Consider the following 8,540-nt stretch of genomic DNA (forward strand, 5'->3'; position numbering starts at 1 on the left):
TGCGTGAACTGGATGCGCAATGGAATTCTTGCGTAATCCCTGACCTTTTGTCCCTCTCACAGCTCAGGGTGTCAAGTTACAGGCCTGTTTTCACACCAGAGTGATAGAGAGAGAGTCTATGCTTGTTTAAGGCCTTTCAGACTGAGCATGCAGCCTTTTATTTCAAAGTTATATAGTAAACAAGTACGCAAAAACGCTGCACCCGACGACCATGGCCGTAGAAAAATATTCATATAAAATCCATTTTTGGGTCTTTTGACGTGAAATTTTTTTGGTGAAAGCCATGACATGTGGCTATGATGCTCAGTTGTTGTTTTGTCCCTAGCATGTTCCAGAAAAATAAGATTAATAATAAACTGTTTTTTACAGTTAATAATTAACTGTTGCCCATGACTCTTTCAGTGTAATATTGGCAGTCTCTGTGTCAGAAAGCCTGTTTTACTTCTCTTTTACTTGTTATTTCTTGTTGGCCTTTTTCTTTATTTTCTTTCTTCCCTGAACTTTTTGCTCTCGATTCTCTATTTTGAGCGTGTCAGCCCTTTTTTATCTAAACAAACAAGATACCTAACGCACTTAATCCCAGCTGCCTGTCTAGGTTCCTAACTCTAATTATACAACCATTATTATAATATTATTTTTTATTCAAATTTGATAAAATCTAATTATTATTGTACAGAATCTTAATTACCATTTTCCTATAATCAAACTCTTACAATTTACACATTTCGTGAACTAAATTTCTCATCTTCCTCACGTCCATTTGTTCCGATTCCGACATCGAGGTGGCTCACAGTGTATTCAGAAGTCCTCTCTCACACTGAGCCAATCGTGCGGTTAAGGAGTTCCCATCGCTGCCCTAAGGCACATAATCCTGCCAACAATGCCAGCTTCTTGTAATAGCATGGGCAAGACTAAAAATGTTCTCAATTTATTGTGTGCCACTTCACAGCAGGACCAGTCAAGATACTATTTATACCAGGTACACCTTCACGATTTCTGTTGATTACTGCTAATTGTTTAAATTATTTGTAGATGATAGCTTCCTTTGGGCTATGCATGATTACCAGGAAAATGCTCAGACTAACAAAGTTGAGTAAATTGTGAGTAATACTGATCTAATTTGATGTAATTTTAGTTTTGGGAGGTGATCAGTGATGAGCACAGAATCGACCCAACCGGCACCTACCACAGTGACAGCGACCTGCAGCTGGAGCGGATTAACGTGTTTTACAACGAAGCCACTGGTAAATCTGGCTATTCATTGCAACACCATTTGTAATATAAGGTTAAGGTTTAATTTATACCTTGATTGACCATAATGAAAATATATACTGTGGTGCTATAAGTGGAAAGTATGTTCCTCGGGCTGTACTCATAGACTTGGACCATGGACTCTGTAAGATCTGGTCATTTTGGCCAAGATTTCAGACCAGACAACTTTGTCTTTGGTGAGTGAAAATATACATATTTTATAGATGTATATAAATTCTTCTTAGAGGTTTAGTTAAAAAGACAAAAATGAAAGCTTAACCTTTATATTTGTCTGCTTATCTCCTTTGTAACATTTTGCAAAATTGAACTAATCATGAAATTACTACTAAAATGGGTGTAAATTGGTATTTTCCCCTTCTCTCCCCAGTAATTTCACTGCTCTGACATTTGTAGCCTGTCAAAGTCTAATACACAATTTCCATGCTGTATCACTCTGAATTGAGTTCATTCTATTATATATTAAATTTAAGTCCTTCATTGCAGTAATTTAATATTGTGGCAGCATACATAATGCCCCTTTTGGCAACCTGGGGTCATGCACATATTTGTTTCCAAAGAGAATTGAGAGATTTGGTATTACCCACTGAGTTTTTGAGCAATCAAGATGAACCAAAGTTTTTATTATTTTTGGACCCAAAAATCTTTTCATCTCTCTTGTTCATCTGTAATATATATATATATATATATATATATATATATATATATATATATATATATATATATATATATATATATAATCTTTACAAACACATTTTTAAGTGCTAATGAAATAATGAAACTGGAATGAAACTTGAACTGAATGCATGTCTGGATGGATGGATACAGATATAAAATATCCACCTTAAAATAATATTGTGCCATATTTGCACATTTTAATTATTAATTTGTACCTGGACCACATGGGGGGTGTTTATGCTCATAAGTAGAAGAGTGGATGAATACTGGCTGAGGATTCAGGTTTACCTAGCAAAATGCATTTTTAGATATGTAGGCCACAACTAAAGTACAGAACTTATTTGAGGTTTTAAAGTGTTTCAAAGTTCCTAAAAGTATATCTGAAATGTATAGTATAGTAGTAAGTAAGATCCGTGGGAAGTTTCCTGAGCGCATCATGAACACTTTCGGTGTTGTACCATCTCCTAAAGTCTCAGACACTGTGGTGGAGCCCTACAATGCCACTTTGTCTGTACACCAACTGGTGGACAACACTGATGAGACATATTTTATTGACAATGAAGCACTTTATAACATTTGTTTCCGTACTTTAAAGCTCACAACTCCTACTTATGGTGATCTCAACCATCTTGTGTCTGCCACCATGAGTGGTGTGACCACCTGCCTCTGTTTTCCGGGACAGCTCAATGATGACCTGCGAAACCTGGCTGTCAATATGGTGCCCTTCTCTCGTCTGCACTTCTTCATGCCTGGTTTTGCCCCACTCACCAGCAGAGGGAGCCAGCAGTACCGTGCACTCACCGTCCCCGAATTAACACAGCAGAAGCTTGATACCAAGAATATGATGGCAGCGTGTGACCCACGCCATGGCCGCTATCTGACTGTAGCTGCTATCTTCCGAGGCCGCATGTCTAATGAAAGAGGTTGATGAGAAGATCCTCAATGTACATAACAAAAACAGCAGCTATTCTGTAGAGTGGAACCCAAACAATGTCAAAACTGCTGTATGCGACATCCCACCAAGAGGGATTAAAATTGCTGCCACTTTCATTGGCAACAGCACGGCCATCCAGGAGCTGTTCAAACGCATCTCTGAGCAATTCACAGCTATGTTCAGAAGAAAGGCTTTCCTGCATTGGTACACAGCAGAATGAATGGATGGGATGGAGTTCACAGAGGCAGAAATGACCTGGTGTCTGTGTACCATCTGTAGAAGAGGGTGAGTTTGAGGAAGAGGCAGAAAAGGAGTTGGCATAAAGATCTGTTAATTTTGTTCTTTGCTCTTATTTTCACAATTTCCATGTAAAAAGTTAACAATTATCAACTGAGCCTTTGTACTTTCAAATGTTTTATTAAATGTTTAACTTTGGCAACTTTGCTCTCCCTGTGCTTATTTTTATTTTAACTAAATCAGCAGTTTAGTGTCTAGTTGTCAATGATTCTCAATAATTATTTTATAAATAATACATTCTGGGTAATAATTATTCTTAATAGATTTGTTACTCAGTAATACAATAATAGTATTTTTATAAATAAGAATGAAAAAAATATGAATATTTGTTCAAACAATGCTGTGCAGCCTTTCTTGGCTACCATTATTACAAGTATGTTTGCACATGAAAGCTGCACTTGTATGATTTCAGAATTATTTAGTAAGGACATTAGGTATTTTTATCCAGCAGATGGGGCTATTGTTTTAATTTAGGTCTAATTCCTGAGGTCTAATTCCTTGTTTAAAATATTGAATCCTTTGAGTTTAATCACAAATGAAATCTGGGTTTACAATTTGAATAAAAATTTAAGCAAAGAAACATTTAGTTAATTGAAAGTGTTTTTTTTTGTGCCTAAAAAAAGAGAAATGCTAGTATTTTTGCCTTTGAATTTGCATGTGTCTGTTAGAGCAATTAACTCTGCTTGTGCAGAGAGAAGTCCTGCTAGTAATTCAGCTTTCACTATTTCATATTGTGTGACTACTGCATCTCTTACATAGCTATGGACTATTTTCTGGTTTCTGAAGGCTGATCCATCCAGAAAGGTCTGGAATCTATGATAGCATCTCCTGCAAATCGGACCTGCAAATTTTATTTACAAGTCTAGGCAATTGTGCTGTTCCTCATCAACTTCTGTGAAAGAAGGGTTGCAGGGTTTAGTACAGTACAGCATTCCCTCTTGACATTATCTCTCAACCACTGTGCTGGCTATAGAGTAATTACATTTTATTCTACAATGTTTACAGCTTTTGGCAGACGCCCTTATCTAGCGACTTACATTATCTCAGTTTTTTTAATACAGCTTAGCAATTGAGGGCCTTGCTCAGGGGCCCAACAGTGGCAGCTTGGTGGACCTGGGTTCGAACTCACAACCTTCCTATTGGTAGCCCAACACCTTAACCACTAGGCTACCACATGCCCATGAAACATTGCACTCATGGGTACCTCAAGGATTGCATAAATATATATAAATGTTCTGCAATAAGAACATATTCCTAAACATGCCATACGTTAATTCTTTGTTTTAGGCTTTGTTTTAGAAAGTTTTGTATGGCCACAACTCCGGTTTCTTCTATGTTTTTCCTTGTTTTGATATCAGATGTTCCAAGAATTTTACCTGTTATTAAGTGTCATTATACTGTAAGTGGTTGGGAATTCACAATCTGTTTTTCCATTAATATAAAATGTACAACAAAATTAAGAATACCACAGTTTACAAAGCCTGGGGGATATTTGCACTGGTGCACAGTGCAAAAATTAGACCCATATCATGTTAACTCAAAGTTCCTTAAAAACTGCATTTAAACAGGGATCCTTTACAGAAAAATGTGGTAACTGCCACATTGCTTTCAGCACTTCTGTGTTTGTTGTGGTGTTATCTCAAATGTAATGTTAGCCAAAGTTGTCCATTGGGGGGGGGGGGGGACTCTGAAGAAATCCATTTCTTCAATAGGTTGATGTGATACAGTATATCTGAGTGTCAGCTTGCTTATTTGGCTTCTGCAGCTTATAGTTGACATGGCCGACCCGCCCGAGGACTGTGTTATTGGCCCTGCCACTTTGCTAAGAATTTGCAGACGGCGTTGGTAACGATTAACATTTAATAACTTGGTCTCCCAGCTGGAATTCAGGTGCTAGGTCGGGCGATCATAAGCTTTCTGTACCCGCTGAGCCTCCTCCAGGTGTGCTTTCATAATTGGTGCAAGTCGGAGACAGATGGATCTGTAGGGGATGGCAGTTCTTCCCAATGTACTCCAGGCTCAGTTCTGACTTTAGCAGCAGCCCGACAAGATCCATGCCGATCCTCTAGCACGAGGGGATGAGGGGCACTGTTGCAGGTTTCTGAGGGAAGGCCTGCTGACACTGGGGTCAGGCACGGCAGGACCTCCGCTTTCATGCCAGGCCATGTGAACCGGTCCAGCAGTTTCTTTAAGGTGTTTTTGGGCCCAGGTGCCCCCAGAGGATGTGTGTGTGCCAGGTGCAGAGGGACGGGTAAATTTGCCCTGGCCATGGTGCATTCCAGCGCATTCAGGAACTCCTTGGGGTTAGCGGGTCCCTTCAGCCCCTCAGCCTTTCGCTCCTTGTCGGCTAGACCCTGCATGAACAGGACCAGCACCTGAAGATTGGTAGTAGCTCATCCATCTTGGATCGCGGGTTGCCCACAGGGTCATACTGCCACTTTACTGGAGACCGGCCACAGCAGACAAGGATCTAATGCTTCACCAGGTCATAGTCCATGGCATAATAGGGCAGTTGGGCATCTCCAGTGGGTAGCAGGGCCAGCATGTTGGCTCAATCTCGCATCGGCCAGTGCTCCTGGTGCACAGTGGGCTAAAAAGTGTCCACGAAAGCCTCAAAGTCGTCCTCCACCATCAGCTTGTTGAGCTGGCTTTGAGCGTTGCGGCCGGAATCAGGGAGAGGGATCGCAGTGACCTGTGAGTCTCTCCAAAATTTCAGCAGCACCTGGGGAGTATTCTTGATATTCCTAGCTAGCTATTGAGTTACCGCATTTTGGTGCAAGCTGGGTCACAGATTGTGAATTTATTTAGGTTGGAGAAAAGAACACAAAAAACAAAGAAAAAAGTTACGGAGAGAGAGTAATAATTCTGTAATAATTGTCCATTTACAGTACAGTCTATCTAGTTACCAAAAACACAAAAGGGTTTCTAAGTTAGCTCACAAGGCCATAACCACTGGAGACTACAGTTCCACTCGGCCATCTTCTATTCTGGGCACACCAATAACTGTCTGGTTTGGCTCAGCTACAAAATCAGACATCAGAAGACTGCAGAAAATGGTTTGAACTGCTAAAAAGGATTATTGGTGTTCCCCTGCCCACCCTTCAAGAACTGTATATATAAATAATAAAGCTCAAGTAACAAGATATATAGATATAAAGATAAAATGGTATCAAAATAGTTTAAATAAACAAAACTGAGAAAGTGGATAATCTGTTTACAGACTTAATGAAACTAGTTTCTGAACAGATTAACACATTTAAAGGGAAATTACTTTAAATCTACAAAAATAACATTACTCTGAATACTCACAGTTCTAAAGTATGCTGAATAACAGGGTATAGCAAATATTAAACAGTCTGGGCCCACACACACTCACCATAACCCCCAGTAGCAGGCCTGAGTCGTGGCTTGGGTAGGTAGTAGCTGTAAAACAATGCAATGGCCTCTTTACTCTACCAAATGTAGTGCAAAAATAAACTAACGTACCTGAATTCCTTTTAGAAAGTGTGAAATGGTCGCTAAACCCATGTTAGAGCTTGTGCTGATCCTCGCCCTGCTCCGTCATGTGCAGCCGATGTGGGTTAGACTCCAACGCAGCCAGAGGAACCCCAGACCTAGCGGTGATATGGAGCAATATCCGGTATCCCTCGGAACCATCATTCAAGGAGCACTCTCAGATTTCTGTCAGTTTGTCCAGGTTTTATTTCTTTTTGGATAGCTTGAAGCACAGTCTGTTCTAGTCTATGCGCACTATTTACTAGCAATCATGTTTTTTCTCCACAAGCTCTCAGCTCAATTAGTATAGACGCTTTTATTCTTCATCATCTTACCTCTATCATATTGCTGAGTGGGAGGGGTTTACAAAAGCACATTTTCCACATGTACACCCCAAACAAATTTAATACAAAAATGGCATTCACATGAGTGTTGCCCAAGTAGCAGTTTATAGCATTAGGAGATAAAAAAGCAGGCTCTAAATGTTCTGGATTTTTTGGGGTGATGCCTGTTGCATTGTTCAGGGACAGGTGTAAATGGTCTTGAATAAGAACCTGTGATATGGGGAGATGCATGTGTTCCTTTAAGTATTATAAGTAGAGAGCATAATAGGCCATCCGGAGAGTATTGTTTGAATGTAGTAGTGGAATATTGATTAGCATTTGCATTGAACTGATAATACTTTGTTAGATAATACTTAGATCTATCTTTCAATCAGTCTATTCTTTCAGTTTACTGTATCTACTACAATATAAGACCCATATGTATTATTCACTAATTTATTTATTTATTTATTTTTACTTTTTCCATTTCAGAATGCCACCAGTGCAGAAAGGTCAGCTATTCACTATGCAGAATGTGATTGCTGCAGTCCAAAATGGAGAGAGAGATTTTGAAATGGACTCAGATGACACTGATGCAAGTGACTCAGAGAATGAAGATGCAGGTCCAATGGACAAAGAAAACCACCAACCCATTGACTGCCCAGCCAATGAGGATGTGGACATCAAGCCCAACCAAAGGAATACACCTTTCCCCATGACAGATATCGCTGGCTGAAAAGGAGTTTTCTAAATATATTTTTTTCAATATTTACATTAATCAATGCAAAAAATGTTGTGTGGTTATTACTCATGATATATACTGTTGGGGCAAAGTAAGCAATCAACCCTGCAAATAAATGCTTAAATGCTCTGTATATCTGTTCAGACAAAGTGAGTACAAATACAGAAATTCTGCTCCTAGCAGAGCCCAACGTTGCAATATTACAACATTTCCGTAAAAACTTACTACAATGTAAAACATTTGAAAAACCTTTAATTTCTACACCAGAGGCCTCCTAAAACAATGTATGAGAGGTCAAATAATTTTTTGCTTATTTTTTTCAATATTTGGGTTTTACAGGGTTGAAGACACAAGCACATATTCTGCGGCTCTGTATAGAAAATGTTAACCTTAAAAAAATAAATAAATGAAGTGATATAACCCACTACATTCTAGAATGATATTCTAGTGGGTTACATGCTCCCCCTGCTAAACATCTCATGACATGAGATTACTTATCTACACTTTAATGGTAAATCAGTAGTTCTTCATGGCCTTCTTCAGTGAATGCTGGCCCAGCAAACTCTGCAGGGGATCTATCTAATTCACCTTCATGGTGAACAGTGTCCTCCTTCACAACAGATCCATTCTGCACATCACTCTCTGGCCTGGGCTGTCTCTCTACAGAACCCCCCAACTGCTCCCCAGGTGCCGCAGCATTAATGGCTGCCCACTGCTCCGGGTGTGTGTTCACGGTGTATGTGTTAATTTTTGGTGACATGGTACAGAAGTTGATTCTGGATCATCAACTTAGGTCCTTGAC

At 39.5% G+C, this 8,540-nt stretch overlaps 1 long non-coding RNA gene and 1 pseudogene across 1 annotated transcript; both read left to right on the forward strand.

The window, feature by feature from the left end:
- Window positions 1-245: 245 nt before the first annotated feature.
- Window positions 246-8,251, forward strand: LOC125140353. The gene is made up of 4 exons (XR_007139665.1): window positions 246-979; window positions 1,136-1,244; window positions 6,680-6,861; window positions 7,489-8,251. It is a non-coding gene; the product is annotated as an uncharacterized LOC125140353 (long non-coding RNA).
- Window positions 2,022-3,219, forward strand: LOC113655099 (annotated as a pseudogene).
- Window positions 8,252-8,540: the final 289 nt, after the last annotated feature.

The sequence above is a fragment of the Tachysurus fulvidraco genome, chromosome 26 (genome assembly GCF_022655615.1).
Source record: "Tachysurus fulvidraco isolate hzauxx_2018 chromosome 26, HZAU_PFXX_2.0, whole genome shotgun sequence".
Taxonomy (NCBI): domain Eukaryota; kingdom Metazoa; phylum Chordata; class Actinopteri; order Siluriformes; family Bagridae; genus Tachysurus; species Tachysurus fulvidraco.